The 23594-nt window shown below is 37.2% G+C and overlaps 1 protein-coding gene across 1 annotated transcript in view; it reads right to left on the bottom strand.

Moving 5' to 3' along the window:
• LOC103516747 (neurogenic differentiation factor 6-A-like) overlaps positions 1-15494 on the bottom strand; it is a 21593-nt gene extending 6099 nt beyond the window's left edge. The window contains exon 1 of the mRNA XM_008481735.3: positions 15480-15494. The gene's annotated coding sequence lies outside the window, so the exon portion shown is untranslated. The remainder of the gene's footprint in view (positions 1-15479) is intronic.
• Between the last annotated feature and the right edge of the window lie 8100 nt (positions 15495-23594).

The following is a 23594-nucleotide window of genomic DNA, read 5'->3' as shown; positions in this document are numbered from 1 at the left end:
TGCCCCTTTTTTTTTTAAAAATTTTTTTTTAAAAAAGAAAAAAATTTTTTTTTAAAAAAAAAAAAAAAAAAAAAAAAAAAAAAAAAAAAAATGGAAATTGGAAAAAATAATTATTGTTTGTTCAAAAAACACGCGTCTAAAGATAAAGACCCAGGACTGGTCGGTTTAGGTAAACCATCAAATTACTATCACTTCCAATTGCAGCAAGTCTACCCGTCACACAATTGTAGATAACTACCACCACCAATAGGTAATTCTAACGTAAGGTACCTAGAGGTCTCTGATAACGAGTTAGCATTACCAGAACCAAGCGAAAGAATAATAATTATGCTGTCCATAGATACCAGACCAGGGATATCACAATACTTCATCGTAGTACTGAGGATAGCATCACAGACCTTTCACACTGCACGAAACGAATTTTTCTTCGTGAGGCGTACGAGTATACAAATGATTTACTTTGTGTGTTCACATTGTACATTGTCAACCAAGGAAAAATTCGTTCAGTATGAAGGGGCTGTAACGTAACAACATTAGGTACTTTCCTTATTAGAGGTATTATAGGATAAAGAAAGTAACAAGTTAAAGGTATAACATATCAGGGAGCACGGTTGGTCCAGTGGTAACACTGCGCGCTGGGTTCGATTCCCAGAGTGGACAAAAAGAATTTCACTGTAGGTAAATATTTCGATTTCCAATGGGACATAATATGTAGGTAGGTAGGTAGGTACCTACCTAGTACATATTAAGTACTATCTCGAGGATTTGTATTTAGTCTGTCCGTGAGGTGACAGTTTGCGACTTTGATAAATTTTGACAAGCATGTTTAGGTACCTATTCGAACATTTCCCTAATGCTCATTCAATGTTCCGGTTGGGTGGAAGAGACTCCTGCCATTAAAGCCTAAAAAAAAAGAGCTTGATTTCTCCGTGGGGGTCTTTACTATACAGTTAACTAAACTAACTACCTACTAACCTATTAGTCTGATCTTTCAGTGGTCCCACCTACATACAGGAAGATTCACTCCTGGAGCATTCACCAATCAGATCCAGGTAAGGTTTTAGGAAATGGGATTTCCTCTTTGGAAATTTATTAGGTTTAAATACATTAGATTCTCTCAAGATCAAGTTCAATCCAGGGTTGAATATGATTAGTTTATCAAGTAGGTAGAGGGAAATCTTCATTTAATCTTATCCCTGAGTTTTTGAACCCTGGTATTAAATTGGGAATATTTTGAAACTGACAAATGAAGGATTGCATTTTTTTTCTTTACTATTTTATTGAAAAAAAAAAAGAACAGGTCTATTTATATTCCCTAATCTTCAATTTCAGGCTGCATTCCGTGAACCTCGTCTCCTTGTTGTCACCGATCCTCACACTGACCATCAACCAATCACTGAGGCCGCCTATGTCAACATCCCTGTTATTGCTTTCTGCAACACCGAGTCTCCTCTGAGATTTGTCGACATTGCTATCCCCTGTAACAACAAGTCTCCCCATTCTATCGGTCTCATGTGGTGGCTGCTGGCTCGTGAAGTTCTGCGTTTCCGAGGTACCATCCCCAGGGAACCCAAGTGGGACGTCGTTGTAGATCTGTTCTTCTACAGAGACCCAGAAGAGGTGAGTGTTAGATTGTTCTTACTTCTTGGTAGTTCAGAGAATACTATTCAGAAATTAATTGGATAATTTAAGTGGCATAGCAGAAGTTAGTTATTCAACTGTATTACTTTAATAGCTCACAAAAGATAAAAGCAGCCTTTAATCTTTATCCTGATTGGTAAATAACTCAAATAGTTGACTGTATTTTTCCCCCAAATGTTCAATACATTCTCATCTCATTGTTTACAGGCTGAGAAGGAAGAGCAAGCAGGAAAGGAAAGTGCTGCCGCTATTGCTGATAAACCAGCTGATGAGTTTGCAGCTCACGCTCCTACCGAATCCTGGAATGACACTCCCATTCTATCGGTCTCATGTGGTGGCTGCTGGCTCGTGAAGTTCTGCGTTTCCGAGGTACCATCCCCAGGGAACCCAAGTGGGACGTTGTTGTAGATCTGTTCTTCTACAGAGACCCAGAAGAGGTGAGTGTTGGATTGTTCTTACATCTTGGTAGTTCAGAGAATACTTTTCAGAAATTAATTGGATAATTTAAGTGGCATAGCAGAAGTTACTTATTCAACTGTATTATTTTAATAGCTCACAAAAGATAAAAGCAGCCTTTAATCTTTATCCTGATTGGTAAATAACTCAAATAGTTGACTCTATTTTTCCCCCAAATGTTCAATGCATTCTCATCTCATTGTTTACAGGCTGAGAAGGAAGAGCAAGCAGGAAAGGAAAGTGCTGCCGCTATTGCTGATAAACCAGTTGATGAGTTTGCAGCTCACGCTCCTACCGAATCCTGGAACGACACCGTTGTTCCCTCTGCTGACCTTGCTCCTCAGAGCTGGGCTGAAGAATCTGCCAGTAAGTATTGTGTAGTGTTCACAGTTTGATTAAGATGTTTCATGCCATTGAAAGTAATGAATACTTTTATTTTTTAACATTTGAGTAGAGTCTCACACAGTAGAAAAGGGTCATATTTTCACATGGTAAACAATCATATTTCTATGAGTAGAAAAAAGTGATACATCTTATTTTCCATAGTGTAATCACACAATATGATCTGAAAAAACTACCATGACTTGTAGCATGTGACTAAATCCTAATAGACTAGGTAGGTACTAAACTACAAATAATTCGTTTTTGAATCCGTGTTACTAAAAATCACATGCTAAAAGGCTGAAAAAATACCTACTTGACTCGTGGGTTTTTGTGTGTTTCGTACATAACTACCTATCTTTTTAAACTTTTTTTTTTGTAATTTTTTCTGTTTATTAGTTAGTTCCCGTATTTTCCATAGATTTGGAGAAAAAAAAACCGGAACAAGGGTGTGTTCCGGCGGAACATTTGATTTTTGACAAAAATACGGATTGTTCCGGGAAATAACGTACGGTTGGCAACCCTAGTAATCACACAACATGATCTGAAAAAACTGCCATGACAGTAGAAATTATAAAATCCCATATGTTGCAGATCCTATTTCTATGAAATTTGTTTTATTTTCTCGAGTAATATAATATCCCCCCCTTCCTTGTACTGTTGCAGGCATTCCCCAGTATGCCCCAGCACCCCAGGCTGCCGCCGCCCCTGTTGCGGATGACTGGACCACCCCTGTGGGCGCTGATGATTGGGGTCAGGACTGGTCTAACAGCACCTCTCAATGGTAGATTCATGCCTGATGTGAGTTCTATGGACAACATTGTTTTGACACTTGTGTATAAAATAATAAACACATGCTGGTTTTTATGCCTTTGATACTAAAGTCGTTTTTGGTTATTTTCTATTGCATCTTTACTAGGTTTACCTGTTTAGTTTTTTTTTCCAATGGTCATACAAACCAAGTTACGGAGCTATTCCTATAAAAGAAAAAGGTCGCGATAACTCTCAAAGTCTCAAACGGTTTGGCCGATTTTAATGAAATTTGGCTAAAGTGCATTTTCATGATCTCCGTTTAAAAACAACATTTTGGGCCCACCTAGACCTTCAGGGATTTCATAACTTTTAAGGTAGATAGTTACCTTTTTCTGAGTGGAGTATTTTACTGAAACTGAACCAAGTATGGTAGGTACCTAGGTATCGGCTGTTAGATAACTTCACTATTATTTGACCAACAGCTGATTGCTTAGTGGTAGTGGTATTTACTTATCGATCTAATTGGCTGTTCCAACATTGGTTAATCTTGATTTGAATCACCTTTACATGATCTGTTCTTAGTCAAATTTGGACTATGGTTCTAAATATAGGTTGGTAGGTATCTATAGTCCATTTCTGTGTAGGTACATAGGTATCTTTGTGTATAAGGTTCTCATTTGCTTCCAGGCATAACAGTTGAGTACTCTGTCAATCTCAAGACTGATCCATAATCCACTCCAGTCAAGTGAAGACCATGTCTAGAAATATGTATGATATCGTACTTGACCATTATCTCAAACTAAACAAAATACAGCTTTGTTGTAGGTACCTATGAAATGAGCAACGTGGTAGAGACAGGTGCACTTGTCACTGATATGTTTACACTCCATATAACATTACTTATCGAGTAGTGTAAGCCTATTTGTTTGTGTTCCATTCAGAATATCGCGTATCGTCCTGCTAGTATACTAGGTTAGTTAGTGGTAGGTTACTCAATAAATTATGCATTCATTTCTGGCTGAGTGCGTTCACATAGTCTTGTAGTCACATTTATCAAATTATCACGCTGGTAAATACAATAAATACTTGGGTAGCTATTTACTATAAACATTTGGTCAAGTGATACCCAAACTTGGTTGGTTCCATAGTACCCCCTGACCTAGAGGAAAGAAATTATTAAAATGAGAGAAGTCTTCACTTGAGTAGAGAGAGAGAGAGATTGAAATTAGCATTTGTTAAGAGAGAGAGAGAGAGAGATAGATTGAAATTGGCATTTGTTAAGAGAGAGAGAGAGAGAGACATGTACAATTGTACATACACAACTTCTCTTATAAAAAGACAATTTTCCCATCTTCCTAAGTTTGTTTGTTTGTTTCCCTGAGTGCGTTCACATAGTCTTGTAGTCACATTTATCAAATTATCACGCTGGTAAATACAATAAATACTTGGGTAGCTATTTACTATAATCATTTGGTCAAGTGATACCCAAACTTGGTTGGTTCCGTAGTACCCCCTGACCTAGAGGAAAGAAATTCGTACTTTCTTACTAATATTAAGATGAGAGAAGTCTTCACTTGAGTAGAGAGAGAGATTGAAATTAGCATTTGTTAAGAGAGAGAGAGAGACATACATACACAACTTCTCTTGTAAAAAGACAATATTCCCATCTTCCTAAAAGTTAGTTTGTTTCCCCATATCTCACGAACGGTTTATCCAATTTTGATGAAATTTGGCAGAAATGTTTAACACAGCAAATTTTCTCATTTTATTATGGGTCCGATAAGACTTTCGGGGAGCTCATAGGAACCCTTATTTCCTTTCTGTATCCGTAATGAGGAGTATCACTGTTGCTCTACACTACACACTTGAAATAATATGTACAAGAGAATCAAATTAGTGTCTTACATACATACCTACTTAAAATAATATCTAATTATAAGATCACTGTTGCTCTACACTACACACTTGAAATAATATGTACAAGAGAATCAAATTAGTGTCTTACATACATACCTACTTAAAATAATAATAATAATAATAAATAGGTAAATAATCATAAATACCAGGTAGGTACTTAACTGCATTGTACCTACTGGTTGTGCACTAGTTACTTTCCTAGCTAATTACGAGGTATTTAACTTTAACAATAGGTACTTAACTGCATTGTACCTACTGGTTGTGCACTAGTTACTTTCCTAGCTAATTACGAGGTATTTAACTTTAACAAACCGTGGACCGTGGATATTGATGACAAAATTGCCCCCCTCTGTGGCCTAGTCTGTCTGGTGGTTAAGAGTACTGACTCTCCACTCAGAGGTGCTGGGTTCACATCCCGTTCGGTCCGGAAAATATGACGAAATATATGAGTGAACATTGGGGATAAGGTCCTAGAAGTTCATAAAATCGTCTTGAATTGTATTTATTAATATTATTATTTCTAATAATTAGGAAAGAAATTGGAAGTAACAGCATAAGGTATACCTTTTACTTTTGCACTGTGAACCCTAGACTATAATAGTACTTGGGTACCCAATACCTATTTGACGTGTTTACTTTTACTTTTTTACTTTACAATCTTATATTATAAAAACAATAAAAAATAATAATATCTACTATCAACCTACAATATTACAAGTTAGATAGTAAGGTAGTGTCGTGGCCAACCTACAATATTACAAGTTAGATAGTAAGGTAGTGTCGTGGCGACTATAGACTAGAGTGGTGGTTTGACTGGTTTGCACTTTGTATTGTAGCCTATGCTTAGGCTAAAGCTGCCACTAAATGGATGAGTGACATGAACGGCCATGCCTTAAGGACTTACTAGCAGAAATCCGGAGCGAAGCGACGGATTTCGGCTAGTGACTGAATAAATATTGGTGAAATCCAACATGAGGGTTAACACTGTCTACGGTGGCAATTTTCGTTTTCCGACCTATTAAGTAACCAGGAGTTGTTTCTCTTATGTTATTAAGAGACCTTGTCAGTATATGTGTAGAAAGCGTCCTTCAAATTGTACTCAATAATGCATTAATATCCACTAAAACACCAATATCCTGCTACCTAGGTCGAATTTATTTTTACGACTATCTAGCTACCTACTTATAATATGTAATACTACCAATATATTAATAGGGAACCACGTATCTACTTAGCTAATGTCCTTTTGATGGTAGTTAGGTTCTTACTCATTTGGTCGGTAAATAAGTAGGTACCAATAGCTCCCAGGTGTATATTGGTAAGTTAGGTTATAGGTATCTGTTGTCCCTCCTAATAAAGGAACAAAGTGAATTTCAATTCGATACCTGTTGGATTTTTACTCTAAATACGGTCCTGGTTGGTTTGTTGGTTCCGCGATAACTCTCAAAGTCTAAAAAAAAAAAAAAAAAACTTGAACTTGGAAAACTCACAAATAACCACTAAAAACTGTCAATTAAGCATTAGAAAATCCACAACTAACCATTAACCCTACAGAAATCACCAACCGAAACCTTACACATTAAAATAGCGAGGAGTATATTGCACTCCAAGTATATGAGCACATAGCAGATCTCTTAGATAAAATTATGATTGTGTATGATAACAGTAACAGGCACTTATCCAAACCTGGTCGACCTATATATCAAATTAAAGGTCTTTTTACCAGGAACACGAAAGTGGTGCAAATTTTGTCCAGAGAACCAAAAAGCCAAAAAAAATGGTTTTTCGGTGACGATAATTTAGGACCGGTTTAAGCGTCATCTGTGTTAAGCTACGCCGAGAAAGGCCAATAAATGGATGGGTGACTTAAACATTATATTGGGAAGAAAGGGAGAACGGGCTCTAGTTTACAACTCATCCTCTTCCTTCCCTGTTTTTACTTTTCTCTCCTCCTCTAGCATCCGTCTCTCCTTATCTTTCACTTTTTTTTCCTTCTTCTTTTTTCCTTCTCCTTCTCATCTCTTCCCCTCCTCTTCTTCTTTTTTTGTTCCTCTCCTCTTCTCCTCTCTGTCTTCTACTTTCCCTATTCTCTTCTTCTTTCTCCTCCTCCTCCTTCTCCTCTTTGTCTTCTACTTTCCCTATTCTCTTCTTCTTTCTCCTCCTCCTTCTCCTCGTCTTCTTCCTTTTCTTTTTCTTTTATATTTGAGGAAATAATTACCGCACACAAAGAACAAGAACAAAACAAGAGTACGAAGTTCAAAATGAAATTCTTTCTAATGGTTAACAACCTCATTATGGTCCTTTCTTTATGTTCACAGTTCAGACGATGTTGTTGCCCAAAACTATTGTTGTATTGTTCTTCTCCTCTAGCATCCAGGTTATTAGTGAGAATAGTTAGGTTTATTCTATTGTTGGGTTCTTAGCTTCAGCTTTTGCTCTTTTCGGAACATCTTTTCCAGTTTCCTCTAAAGGTTTACCGTCGCATGTTGACTGTATGTTGGTAAGTTTTTGGACAATTCTCATGGATCTGCGCTTGCGTGCAAGTCCAAAAAGAAAGCCCAAGGAAACATGATACTGAAGACAACACGCTGAAATTTTAATAAATCCCAAGTTTTTTTTATTATTTTTAATCCATCGGTCATGCAATCAGGTTAATAGAGCTTCATGTATTGCACACACTGCAACCCAGTGCTTAATGGGGACTTTTGAGACAAGAAAAACTGTTTTTACATGTATTTTTCCTATGGCGCACATTAAAAGTGGACACACTGTATATAGTCCCGTGCTGGGGTTGGAATGAAGGACTGCAAGTGGATTAACTCATGTGTGAGGCGAATCATTTGGAAAACACATTCCCCAGTTCTCACACTAATATAAACAAAGTGCTCGGGATATGTGTAGCAGAAACTCATCTGATAGTGTATTGTGTAATACCTACCCACGTTAAAATATGGCTAAGAGTATGAACTGGACTGATAATAATTATATGGACTGAGCTGATATTATATGGGCTGGGCTGATAATATATGGACTGAGCTGATAATATATGAACTGGGCTGATAATAATAAGCTTACAAATTGCAATAAGGAGTCTGAATAAGGCGGCATGTTTTATACATATGGACTCTGAAACTCTGAAGGGAATTGCATCTTTTAACTGTGGTCTGAAGTAAATAGGTTGCTGATTTTCAATCAGCTCAGCCGCTCAGCTCAGATCCTCACTTCTCACTAACTTGTCCTCAAGAATCAACCCCGAAATAGCCAACAGCATCTTTGCCCCGATGGTCACCCGTCCAGCATGGACCCATTGAACGTTGATTTTCAGGGTATGTGTAGCAGAAACTCATCTGATAGTGTATTGTGTAATACCTACCCACGTTAAAATATGGCTAAGAGTATGAACTGGACTGATAATAATTATATGGACTGAGCTGATATTATATGGGCTGGGCTGATAATATATGGACTGAGCTGATAATATATGGACTGGGCTGATAATATAAGCTTACAAATTGCAATAAGGAGTCTGAATTAGGCGGCATATTTTATACATATGGACTCTGAAACTCTGAAGGGAATTGCATCTTTTAACTGTGGTCTGAAGTAAATAGGTTGCTGATTTTCAATCAGCTCAGCCGCTCAGCTGAGATCCTCACTTCTCACTAACTTGTCCTCAAGAATCAACCCCGAAATAGCCAACAGCATCTTTGCCCCGATGGTCACCCGTCCAGCATGGACCCATTGAACGTTGATTTTCAGGGAAACGTAAGGAACTGGTGCATGCAACGTCCCGTCCTACTGATGTCTTTTAGAATCTCCAAGCTCATCCACATGTGTTAGGCAAGTATAGGTAGTATGTAGCTATAGGTAATAGACAAGAGTGTAAAATCCTCAAGATGAATCATGATAGATACTCATACAACTCCTATAATACCGACGTACATAATCTATAATGCTGAACCACCTATTGTTCCTCGAGCTCACATTAGAATAATAGAATACTTGTATGTCCCATAAGTTACTGCCGGGGAGTGTGATATATTAACGTGGTATATGCGGCATGCACCATTATCATAAAGATATCAATCCAGGATTAACGAGACATCCTGGCTTTCTGACAGTACTAATCCTGAGAGATCTATGTTTGATTCTGAATTCTATAAGGACCGCCACATACGTTCCTGAGAGAAGCCTGAGCAACGTGGAACAAATACCTATACATATTGTTTTTGTGAGCCTATGTATATGCGAAATACCTCAATAAATGAGTGATTATCCTCATAATACAATAAAAGAAAAACTGTGATTTGTTCAAGTAGAATTATACAAATCTGGTAGTTCAAACTCAAAGTAGGTACAAATCAAACAAAGTACAAGTTATACAAGATCGGGATGGAGTAAGATCCTGAACACCTACCAACACAGGATTAACAACGACATTGAAGACACATGCCCAAGTTGCGGCTAAGGACCACATGATGTAAAACCTATTTTCAACTGCCCCAACAAAATCAAACAAAGTACAAGTTATACAAGATCGGGATGGAGTAAGATCCTGAACACCTACCAACACAGGATTAACAACGACATTGAAGACAGATGTCCAAGTTGCGGCTAAAGACCACATGATGTAAAACTTATTTTCAACTGCCCCAACAAACGTACACAACGATTACATACCAAATTTCAAGTCTAAGCCTGAGCCTGAGTTAGTCCACGAAGGCATTCTAAATCCGAGAGAAAATAGGTACAGGAGTAGTCCGTAAAATTTTGATTTTTTTGAAAATTCGGTGCTTTTGTCACATCCACTATTCTACATTTTCGCAGATTATGCGAAAATGAACATACTGTGGGCAGTGGCCATTGACAGAGGAAGTAAACTGGGATGCTGAAATAGAAGGAGAGGAAGAAGAAGAAGAAACAAGGAAGATGTAAACAAATCTGGGGTTTTCTCTTGGAAGTTCCAAGTCTTTAAAGTTGTCTGAAAAACCACAAGAAAAGAAAATAAGTCAAAAGTTTGTATTAAACTTAAAAGGCATTAGGAAAACATCTTTTCCATTTTACATAAAAGGCATTTTATTTTTTAACGAAAAAAGATTAGAAGTTCAATTAACTTTGAAATTTTTTTCCCTCCATGATTTTAATTTTCATTTAAAATGTGGACCTGATGCTGTGTATTTGTTTTTATCTTTAGTTAGGTATTCAATTTAGCTAAATACCTTTTTTTAAGCACTTTGTTTTTTAATTCTTTTTTGCTCCTCTTTCCGATACTCACCTGCTTGTGAACCACAAAAGACTGTTCTTTGTTGTATACATAGAGTCCTTTAGATCTTTTGCATTGGGTAGGTAGTTGTTTGAAAAGTTACCTTTGTAGGTATAGGTACTGATTTAATTTAGCCTAAAGTTTTAACCAAAGTTGGTTTGATGCTTACCTACTATTACAAAGCTGTGTAGAAAACTTGAAACCAGTGAAACCTATAATTTAGGGTTCAGGGCAGCGGTTCTCAACCTTTTTTCGCCCGCGTACACCTTGGGTACCCGGATTTAATCTCCCGTACCCCCGCCACCATCATAATGATACCCGGTTACACATACCTGGGTGTACCATTACTACTGAGTTCTAAACAGACTCGGTACCTTTTGAAAAATTCCGGAGGTCAAAATTCAGTACCTTTCTGGACTGTACTGCACTGATAAAACATTAAAATTCAAAATTTGCTTTTGTCCGCCATTAAACAATGTTTTCTCGCGTACCCCCGAAAGGTCTCTTACGTACCTCCAGGGGTACGCGTACCCCTGGTTGAGAATCGCTGGTTTAGGGCATACACAAATGCTTACCAATTTGTTTTGATCTGTTTTATATCTTAATTGTTTCTTCTTACTTCTTACCCTCCAATACCTAATACATACCTACATAGGTAATAGTAGCTACTAAGGTCATTGTTTATAGTTTAATAGGACTCTGTTACTTTAAGTACATGGTACACTTTTTTTTCAGAGATCTTACAAGTAGTTTGGTTTGAATATTATTGCATTTTCTATCTACCTATTTTTATAACTCTTCAATATTTCCATTTTCTTGTTTCTTCTATTCCTTCTACATTTTCCTCTGTTTCATTTTCTCCTGAATATCCTCCTTGTTCCGAAAGAAACATTCATATCATATTGTCTATTTTCCTTCCTTCTTCTTCTCTGTTTCATTTTCTCCTGAATATCCTCCTTGTTCCGAAAGAAACATTCATATCATATTGTCTATTTTCCTTCCTTCTTCTTCTTCTTCCTCTTCTTCTTCCTTTTCTTTTCTCATCTCTTCACCGGTTGCCTCATAGACATCGTCATTATTATTCAATGCACGTCTATTCTTTTCTCTCTCTATCTCTCCTTATTCTCCAATGTCCTCTCTCTCTCTCTCTCTCTCTCTCTCTCTCTCTCTCTCTCTTTCCATCCGTATATCTTCATTTTCATCGTCATTATTATTCAATGCACGTCTATTCTTTTCTCTCTCTATCTCTCCTTATTCTCCAATGTCCTCTCTCTCTCTCTCTCTCTCCCTCCCTCTCTCTCTCTCTCTTTCCATCCGTATATCTTCATTTCGTTTCCTCTCCCTTCTTTTTTATCAAAATTTGCTTCAATTTTCTTTCTCTTCCCTTCACTTTCTGTAGATTCTTTCATTTTTCTCTCGCGTTTGACAACTGGAACTTCTTCGTTATGATTTATTGTGTCTTCTTCTATCTTTCCAAACTGATTCTTTCATTTTTCTCTCGCGTTTGACAACTGGAACTTCTTCGTTATGATTTATTGTGTCTTCTTCTATCTTTCCAAACTTTTTTTGTATTTTATTCAAATTATTATCTTGCTTACCTTCGAGCAGAACGGGCGTTATCTTGGTTCCACTTGTCTTGCATTTTCATTTCCACAGAACTGATGGTTTAATTTGTTTCCGAAATAAAACTTCTCTTTGCTTTCTTCGTTTTAGGTATTTCTTGTTCGGATAACTTGAGGAAGAATCAACAATTCAACACAAAATAAATAGGAGAAACCAAATATCCTGAACCATTACTAAAACAAATACATCTAGGTAATGTGCTGTACCCTGTTTGAATAGATTTATTTGTCCTTCAAGCCGCAGCCTGACACAATCTGGCCAAAAATTCAAAAATATTCAGCTGGATTAAAAAACGCCCCTAGTTCAATATTATTATTTTATTAAATCTATGTTCAACATTTATTCAATATCCATGTGAGAAAATTCCAGCTTCAACAGATGTAGATTGTTTTTGGATATTATTATCTAATATGATTGTATTGTCTGTTGTATTCTGATCTGATGTTATCATAATAGAGGGTGAAACTATTTCCTATATGATGAAAAGTAAACAAATCCGTACATTGGGATTTTTAGATTTTTTAGCTTAGGATGATTTGTCTTCAGTTTTTTGTGTTAGCAAGATGAACTTTTGAGGTTTGATAGAGAGAACTGTAACAACAAAAGTCCTATCGTCCCGAAATCGAAGAGAGAAGGAAGACAGGGTATGAGAAAGCCAGCCGTTCCGAGAACGAAAGCACGAAACTGAATAGATCAGTTGCGTTTACTTGGGTGATGTTTCAAAGTCATAGAGCAGGAAAAATGAGGACCAACGGAATATTTCTTTTTCTTCTACGACTTCTTAGATACCGAGATAAATCGATTAAAAAAATACCGGTAAATCGTAAACTTTGACGTCACAACGTTTACTTGGGTGATGTTTCAAAGTCATAGAGCAGGAAAAATGAGGACCAACGGAATATTTCTTTTTCTTCTACGACTTCTTAGATATCGAGATAAATCGATTAAAAAAAATACCGGTAAATCGTAAACTTTGACGTCACAGCATACGCTCCCGTAGGCGATGACGTCAGAATTCATTACTCCCGCTTCGTTTAATTGTGCGCAAGCGTTTCTGCGCATTTTGACGTGAAATCTGACGTCAAAACTCTTCGAACTTTTTCATTAGAACGGCAATTAAAAATTAAATTTTCGACCTTTTAAAGTTACTTCTTCCGAGTTTTGACATCAGATTTGGATTTTTGACAACTTTTTACGTAGGAATCGACCTTTTATTAATAATATTTTCCCAATTGCAACTCCTCCATTGTTAATAAAATTTTGTTTCTCTATCTAACTTTGCTTCTTATGCTACCTACTTTTCTAGTTTCTACTTATACGAGTACTCCCTACTAGTTAGTTTCTCAACATTTGAATAATAAATACGAGAGCGATTAATAATATTTTCCCAATTGCAACTCCTCCATTGTTAATAAAATTTTGTTTCTCTATCTATCTACCCTGCTTCTTATGCTACCTACCTACTTTTCTACTTATACTCCTTACTAGTAAGTTAGCTTCTCAACATTTGAATAATGAATACGAGAGCGTCTTTTGTTTCAAGTATTGCACGTCAAAACTCTTCGAACTTTTTCATTAGAACGGCAATTAAAAATTAAATTTTCGACCTTTTAAAGTTACTTCTTCCGAGTTTTGACCTCAGGTTTGGATTTTTGACAACTTTTTACGTAGGAATCGACCTTTTATTAATAATATTTTCCCAATTGCAACTCCTCCATTGTTAATAAAATTTTGTTTCTCTATCTATCTACCCTGCTTCTTATGCTACCTACCTACTTTTCTACTTATACTCCTTACTAGTAAGTTAGCTTCTCAACATTTGAATAATGAATACGAGAGCGTCTTTTGTTTCAAGTATTGCATGTCTTGCAGCAAAACAAAGCTGAGAAGATAAGAAGATGCATCCTTTGTCTTCTGTTTTCCAATAGGAGAATCCAAACATTAGTTTCTCAAGTGTTTGAAAGGAAAACCCAAGCATCAAGTGTTTTATAGCTTGAGAAATTCACAAGGAGATGATGTTGTAGTAGAGCTTCCATTTCTAGACCAAGCTGTCTTGCTAGTAATAAAAAAAATTAAATATACCTAGGTAATAAATAAATAAACAGATAGTTTATCGAATTATTATGATTAGGTAATAATAATTTTTATTATCTGTTAGGTACTCCGAATTGGGCTTTTAAATTAACCTGCGGTTATTACAACAATTTTGTTAATAATGTAAAATGTACGTAATATTTTATTACTTATTACTACAAATTATTTATCATTGTTATACAAAATGGCTAATATGGCATAGAGCCTTTGATGTTGGTACTAATGATCAGTGGCGTATTTATAACGAAAAAAAGTTTTTGCATACCGTTGAGCCATCAGAGATTCCGTGTACTGCAATGTATTGTATTGTATTATACACTAGACTAGATTCACTAGAACACGGAGTTTTTGTATATCTGATAATCAAGATGTAGAAGAAAAAGAAAAATTCCGTTGGCCCTCATTTTTCCTGCTCTATGACTTTGAAACATCACCCAAGTAAGCGCAACTGATCTATTCAAGATGAAGATGAAGCCATAAGATGGAAAAAAACAAACGTACACATTCTTATGAGACCGCGCAGAACGAAGCATTCCGCAGATTCGAGATAAATTTCAGAAACAATGTTTCAGGAAAAAATTTCAAGAACAAAATATTTTGTTTTTGGGGCAAATTCAATGGGTTTCAATGATCAGCTTGGAAATCTTTCTGGAAAATTCAACCTCGTTCTGCGTGCGCTTCTTTCTGGATTTTCGCCTGAATTGTTTCCGGATGTTCCGCCTGAATGTACTTCATCTTGAATTCCTCGTTCTGCGGGCACCCTTTGGTGAGTACACTCCGACCAGAGGCTTAACGCAACGTTGTGCGTGGTTGGTATGACTGTCTGGGCAATCACGTACTGGTTTTGGCCTTTCCTGGCCGGCGGCCCCACACAGGCTGGATGAGGTTAAAGTGAAAAGGCGCGCGGCTACCTTGTTGCTGAATGGAACATAAAACCCTCGTCACTAAAAACCTTAATAGCAGTCAGACCTACACCTACATCGACGTTAAACCCTTGGAAAACATCCTTGGGTGCCAATGGAAAGAAGTCTATATTTACCTACCCCAGTCTAAATTGAATCCTGCCAAATTTTCAGCGACCTTAGTGAGAATGTTTCCCCCGTCAACTAAATAAACATTGAATGTGCGTGAGTGCTAGTGAAAACATATGTTTGTTGGATATGTTGCCCTGCTGTAAACATGTTGGCAGTAATCTGAATGTAATGCAATGTAGGTAGCCTACGTACAGGATGAGGGAAAAGTGTGGAAACAACGGCACTCTGTACTCTGTTTATTCTGAAATGTGTAATTCAGGACTCGGGAGATGAAATCATTCAGCGCAGCGTGATAAATTTTATTAGTATCTACTTACTGTGAACTGGAGGAGATTTAGCTCGGAAAGAGTCCTGAGGAACCGGTAGATATTAGTCCCAAAATCCCATGGATATTAAAAATAACCGCGGACCCTAAAAGAAAAAAAGAATCGCACGTTTGCATTTTGATGTGACATTTTGTTGGATCTTTATCCAGGTGTTTCTATTTTCTATAAACCTAATTCTTGTCTCACACACTGTACATGTACATACCTATATAGGTACTTTTTGTCGATTCATAGTGACTATAGCGACACCTACAGGTACGGTCAGGTACCTACCTAGTACCTACTTATTGTATTTACCTATACATACCTAGGTATAATAATAATTTATGTAGGTACGTAATGCATACCAACGTAACGTAATTATTACGAGATGTAGGTAGATAGATATAGGTATAGTTGATCCGTAGATCTGTTTGTTCAGATTTTAACTCAAACTAGGTGATACGATTGAGATTGAGATTGACAGGAACCCCTTCATCATCGAAACTAGGGCGGTATCATCACCCTACCAATAATGGTGAATGGTGGTGCAGTCAGTACCTACCACCATTCCAGGAGGGTCAGGAGCGGCTGGAGGTGTTTTTGAGTTGGAAATTTGATAGAGGGAACTATAACAACGGGAGGATAGGATAGGAGAAATCCATCCGTTCCGAGAACAAACTTTATCAATAAAGTTCGCATCGAGCGGGAATCCAACCCGAGACTTAGCGCTTACAAGGCAGGAGCACTTGATGGGTAACTGGCTGGAGATTGAACCTACACCCTCTTGTTTACCAGGCTACCACTACGCCACCAAGACAGGTTCTAAAACATAAGACTACCTATGTAGGTGTTACAATTCAATTATAACTGGAAGAATCCAAACCATTTTGTAGATATTTATCTAACGTATCTACTTTTATGGCTACAGGTACAGACCCAATACATCAGAGGTATTTAGCTATTACAGCTTCATACGCCTAAAGAAATGCCTACAACTCACCTACCGAAGTAGGTAAATGGCAAAACACGAATTTACCAACCTCTAGGTGTTAGATCGTTACAGTCAGAACTTGAGGAATATGAACATTTATGATTAGATTGGCAGATAAGGTAAAGTATTCATCTTGGACTATAACTATACCAGACAGACAACCATGCACATAGCAACATAGCTCCTGTTTATAATTCGAATCCGATGACGTAAACTATATTGTGGATATTAAAATAATTTCGCTCTAAACAATTGCACTGGAACGGAATGTAAACAGGGTGTAAACAAACAGACAGACGGACGGACAAGACAGATTCCATCGAACTCACAGAGTGTAAACTAAAAGACACGGCCCCGGCGCGTCGGCGGCGTCGGTAGACAGGACGGTTTCTTTCAAACTCACAGAGTGTAAACTAAAAGACAAAATGGACAAGACAAAAATTTTGGGAAACACAAAGAAAGACCACGGCCCCGGCGCGTCGGCGGCGTCGGTAGACAGGACGGTTTCTTTCAAACTCACAGAGTGTAAACTAAAAGACAAAATGGACAAGAAAGATTTTGGGAAACACAAAGAAAGAGAACTCTGTCAAGAATCGTACCCAGGGCTTTCGGAGGGGAAGCCTAAAAATGAATCACTGAAGTAAGGTTTTTGATCCGCAAAACGAAAATTGATTTTTAGCTTTGTTTACATTGGTTTTAGACTTAGTTCACGTTGAAACTAAATTACAACTTGGTCTTCGTGGAATTTTGACCAATTTGAATGTTTGATATTGAAAAACATAGGTAGGAACTTAGTTCCGCATAGATTATCTATTCTACTGTTACACCTACTCTACATATATCTCGTACGTACCCAGGGCTTTCGGAGGGGAAGCCTAAAAATGAATCACTGAAGTAAGGTTTTTGATCCGCAAAACGAAAATAAAATTGATTTTTAGCTTTGTTTACATTGGTTTTAGACTTAGTTCACGTTGAAACTAAATTACAACTTAAATCTTCGTGGGATTTTGACCAATTTGAATGTTTGATAATGAAAAACATAGGTAGGTAGGTAGGCACTTAAATCCGCATAGATTATCTATTCTTCTGTTACACCTACTCTATATCTCGTATCATAGGTAGGTATCTTTCGGTGTTATAGATAGGTACGTGTATCTCAGTGTTACGGTTTCTTTGCCCATCAAACCAAATGATTTCTGCTGTAGGTAATAATAATAACATAATAGTAAGTAACAATAGTGATAGTTTTGTGTCACTATTATGTAATATAGCGTAATGGAGTTTGTAAAATAAATGTACAGGTTGTTATTATTGGTGTACCCAGCCTCTCTAATCAGTGTTTCATAAACTTTTAGGCACCCTACCACCTACTACATACATACCACCTAGTACCCATTATCTTTCTTCCAGTTTCTGTATCAGCTCACCTTTCCACATCAAACCTACTGGTCCAAAATGTTGCACCTTATCAGCTGAATTGGCCATCGCTAGCTCCGGCTCTATCTGTTGTATACCTGCCTGATTCTATAGGAGTTCAATAGGTAGGTACCTATTGGTGTCTTGCTTATCAATCACATAATAACAGCTTTACAAATCTGTAAAGTCCATTGCAGCAGATTTTAAGTAGCTCTTGAAATCTGCCCAGTCCAGTCCGAGTTAAAGTCCAATCCATGCGACCTCACATGTTACGGTTGGTGCGGTAAACATTGGATATGGAAAGGTTTCTGTGACCGTAACGTGTGTCCCGAGCAGGAAGGAACTGTAGACCTCTTGCAGTGTACCCGTCCAGATGCCAGCCACGCTCGACGTTGTTTAACTTCAGTGTTCGGATGGGAACTGGTGTTTTCAACGCGACAAAGCCGTTGGCAAACTATTGATTATTGAGGGATTATTGAGATATTGGGAAAAATCCTACAATGCTACTGGTCCAAAATGTTGCACCTTATCAGCTGAATTGGCCATTGCTAGCTCCGGCTCTATCTGTTGTATACCTGCCTGATTCTATAAGAGTTCAATAGGTATTGGTGTCTTGCTTATCAATCACATAATAACAGCTTTACAAATCTGTAAAGTCCATTGCAGCAGATTTTAAGTAGCTCTTGAAATCTGCCCAGTCCAGTCCAGTCCAGTCCGAGTTGAAGTCCGATCCATGCGAACTCACATGTTACGGTTGGTGCGGTAAACATTGGATATGGAAAGCTTTCTGTGACCGTAACGTGTGTCCCGAGCCTGAAGGAACTGTAGACCTCTTGCAGTGTTTTCCCAACGTCAAACTGTCTGCTAGTTTTGATTCGGTAATATAGAGAACCACAATATTATTGAGAACTAGAGCAATATCAAATCTGTAATTTGAAACCTAATATTGATTTGAGAAAAACAGTTTTCTTAGGAGGTTTGATAGAAGGAATTGTAACAGCTATATGCTATAAGGTTTTATCGTCCGGAAAGCGAAGAGAGGATAGAAGATAGCCAGCCGTTCCGAGATCGACCCTTATCGGATTTTATCCTGAACGGATAAGGTTCGTTCGCAGAACGGCTGACTATCTTCCTTCTTCCTTCTCTCTTCGCTTTCGGGACGAGAAGACCCTAACAGTTACAGTAAGTTGTTACAGTTCCCTCTAACAAACCTTTTAAAAATGAAATTAAAATTAACTAAACCGAAAGAGAGACGTATAACATGGCAGGGTTCTCCTAAAGGAACTCTTCCACCTCAAACTGTCTGCTAGTTTTGATTCGGTAATAGAGAACCACAATAATATTGAGAACTAGAGCAAAATCAAATCTGTAATTTGAAACCTATTGATTTGAGAAAAAGAGTTTTCTTAGGAGGTTTGATAGAGGGAATTGTAACAGCTATATGCTATAAGGTTTTATCGTCCGGAAAGCGAAGAGAGGATAGGAGATAGTCAGCCGTTCCGAGATCGACCCTTATCGGATTTTATCCTGAACGGATAAGGTTCGTTCTCAGAACGGCTGGCTTTCTCCTATTCTGTCTGCCTTCTCTCTTCGCTTTCGGGACGAGAAGACCCTAACAGTTACAGTTCCCTCTAACAAACCTTTTAAAAATTAAAATTAACTAAACCGAAAGAGAGACGTATAACATGGCAGGGTTCTCCTAAAGGAGCTCTTCCACCCAACCTTCACTCGGAGCTCAGAGCCGCTTCAACGATCATCGTCCGAACACCCTCCTGACCACATCCACACCAAGCCGAGCGTTGCATAACCTTGGTGATCTGAGGGAGAGGGAGACCGCAAGACACAAAACACTGGTGGTGCTATAGTGCCATTACATGTTACCTACCTATCTGACCAATATTATGGATAGGTACCAATGAATATAAGGTATCTACTTAACCATACCCACCTACTCACTAACACTAACCAATGTCTATCCATATTTTAATAGGTACCTAGGTCTTAATTTTTATAGTATGATACAAAATTTCCGGTTCTCTTCGAAAGAATGTCAAACTTGAGAAAAACACTGTGGTTGGTAAATCTAAACGGGTCAAATATGATATACCTAAGATGATGAGAAGAGGCTGTTTTCTTCCTATGTACCTATTTCTATTATAATTCTATTATACTAGTTCACCCTGTATATAACTATCTATATCTATTATACTTCAAACCAGATCAAGGATACACCCGTGTTTGTTTCAATCAGCAAACTGCTACTCGATTTGCATTCGCTTAGAAAACAAATTAGCATTGATTGCTTAAAATCATTAAAATTAAATACCAAATACCTCTCAGCTAGGGTTATATACCAGACAAGAAATTTCAAAAGGAGGACATTTTGGCTAAAAAAGGCGGACATTTCAACCAAAAGGAGGACGCAGAAAATAATCAACACTAAAACCACCAGTATAATAAGTAACATGATTTTTTTTAAAAAATCTATGTACAGTGTACCTAAATACCTACCACCTATTCATATACCTACTGAATGTACGTACATTGTACATCGACTGAATTTTACAAAAATTGTATTTATAAAGCAATTTTTCGAATTTTAAAAAGAATATGCGCTTTAAAAATTCGAGACCTGACGTCCTCTTCTCAACGGAAAACTATACATTACGTAACTTAGGTTTTTGAGGCCGAAACTTCAAAAAGGCGACATTTGCTATATTCTAAAAAGGCGGGCGGACGGAGGACGAACGTATAAAAAGGAGGACATGTCCGCCGAAAAGCGGACGTCTGGTAAGCCTAATACTCTCAGCACTATTACGTCTACAGTTAGGTAGGCTCCTACTTACCTAATCCTAATAAATAAGTACCTAGATAGTTAAAATTTGACCGGACCAAATGTTGCCTAAAGTCTAAAGTTCGAGATAATTTCACGTTCGCCTGGACCCAACCCTACATATTAGGTATAGGTACCTAATACACCTTACGTATAGGTACCGTTGTATTGATTTCAAAACCAAAATTAATTACATCTGGCGACGACAAAATATGTAATTTTGGACCTAGGTTTTTTTTTTTTTTTTTAATATGTCCTTTGATTATTTTTGGCTACCGTACATCGGGGTGAATTGAGCCCTAGGGAATGAGCGACCCCAAATTTAGTACAAAGTTTTGGGCTCCGAAATATAGATCTTTTTACTCAGTTCACCCAGGATTACGGTGGGTGTACACCATTGAACAAACAAAGTGAGTTCTAAATTTTTACCCTGACGAGTTTGAATTTTTATTATTTAGAAGACATGAGACTTCCATTATTTCGTTTTCTATTTTTCTATATAGGTACGAGTACAAATCAGAATCACAATTTTATCTTTAAACAAGGATACTAAATAAATCTGCTTAATGCTTAATAGTTAACGACTTATAAGTGTTGGTTTGATGGAACAAAATGGGTACTAAATGATGGGCTTTGGTACAAATTCGCAGCAAAAGTTGTGGTGCTAACTTCACGCACCTATGAGACTTCGATTATTTCGTTTTCTATAGGTACGAGTACAAATCAGAATCACAATTTTATCTTTAAACAAGGATACCAAATAAATCTGCTTAATAGTTAACGACTTATAAGTTGTCCTTACTCCCTCATTAATTACTTAGTAGTTAAGTATAGAGCATAGCAATTATAGGGAAGATTTTCACGGATCTTTAACACGAATAACAATGTAGAATTGTAGATATTAAAGAGGTAGTAAGGCTATAGGTACGAGTACAAATCAGAATCACAATTTTATCTTTAAACAAGGATACCAAATAAATCTGCTTAATAGTTAACGACTTATAAGTGTTGTCCTTACTCCCTCATTAATTACTTAGTAGTTAAGCATAGAGCATAGCAATTATAGGGAAGATTTTCACGGATCTTTAACACGAATAACAATGTAGAATTGTATATATTAAAGAGGTATAGTAAGGTAGATAGGTTATGGTGTAGGTATCAGGTTCGTATTTATAGGGGAACATGGGTGTCCGCCCCCCCTCCCCTCCCCTCGAGCTTCATTTTTCTCCTTTAGCGTGGGCCAAACTCCGAAAATTTGGAACATCCAGTATCCACCCATGACACATCATTGTCGCCCCCCCTTGACAAAATCTTGGCTACGGCCCTGGTAGATACCTATGATTGATTTCCTTAGTTTTATTCGCAATGAATTTAATGATATTTCATCGTAAATACCACTAATGATAATGGCACTTATTGATGGTAATACCTAGAACCAATGATACAAACTTATCATTAAGTTAACCTAATGATAGGAACCCCCCCAGGCCCCTTTATAATGGATACTCGTACAATGGGTCAGTAGGTAGGTACCTCATACCTTTCCTACTTTTATCACCTATACTTTCATACTTGGATCTCTAATCTAATGTAAGTACTTAACCTACCTATTACAACATTTGATCACATCTGTTGGACAGCAAAGAAATTTCAAAAGGAGGACATTTTGGCTAAAAAAGGCGGACATTTCAACCAAAAGGAGGACGCAGAAAATAATCAACACAAAAAACCACCAGTATAATAAGTAACATGATTTTTTTTTTTTTTAATCTATGTACAGTGTACCTACATATACCTACCACCTATTTATACCTATACCTAATACTGAATGTACGTATGTACATTGCACATCGACTGAATTTTACAAAAATTGCATTTATAAATGCAATTTTTCGAATGTTCTGTTCGAATGTTCTCAACGGAAAACTATACATTACGTAACTTAGGTTTTTGAGGCCGAAACTTCAAAAAGGCGGACATTTGCTATATTTTAAAAAGGCGGGCGGACGGAGGACGAACGTATAAAAAGGAGGACATGTCCGCCGAAAAGCGGACGTCTGGTAAGCCTACTCTCAGCACTATTACGTCTATAGTTAGGTAGGCTCCTACTTACCTAATCCTAATAAATATAAGTACCTAGATAGTTAAAATTTGACCGGACCAAATGTTGCCTAAAGTCTAAAGTTCGAAATAATTTCACGTTCGCCTGGACCCAACCCTACATGTTAGGTGTAGGTAGGTACCTAATACACCTTACGTATAGGTACCGTTGTATTGATTTCAAAACCAAAATTAATTACATCTGGCGACGACAAAATATGTAATTTTGGACCTAGGTTTTTTTTTTTTTTTTTTTTTTTTTTTTTTTTTTTTTTTTTTTTTCTTTTTTTTTTTGTCGTCCGTGGGTACAAGGGGATAATTTATGCTGGCTTGGATGTAGGTATGGATAGATGGAATGATATGGAGGAAATTGAATTAGTTAAATTACAATAAGCACAATTTCTAGGCATTTTAGAAGGGATTATTAGATACGAGATACGAATTGATGATCATTAATTACTCCCTCATTCCTGTTGTGAATATTCAGCAATTGATAATCGTCTAATAAACCATAGAACAAATTTCATTTTAACACTAAGACTAAACATGAGCATGGATATCTTTGCTTTATTAGCTTAGAGTACAAAGATTGTATTAGATTATTATTTTAAGTAGTTTGAGCAGTCCCATTTTTAAATCTTGAGTGAAACAAAACAAGTTACCACATGTGGGTGGCATTAGGACCCACTTGACTCATTTTTCTAGATATAAAGCCTTCGGGGTTTTTGTAACATGATTTAAACCCCCAGGTGAGTAAGGGATCCGTGCTAAGTGGGCTACATGC

This window comes from Diaphorina citri, unplaced genomic scaffold (genome assembly GCF_000475195.1).
Source record: "Diaphorina citri unplaced genomic scaffold, Diaci psyllid genome assembly version 1.1 scaffold1656, whole genome shotgun sequence".
In the NCBI taxonomy this organism is placed as follows: Eukaryota; Metazoa; Arthropoda; class Insecta; order Hemiptera; family Psyllidae; genus Diaphorina; species Diaphorina citri.
This window is presented reverse-complemented; position numbering and strand designations above follow the sequence as displayed.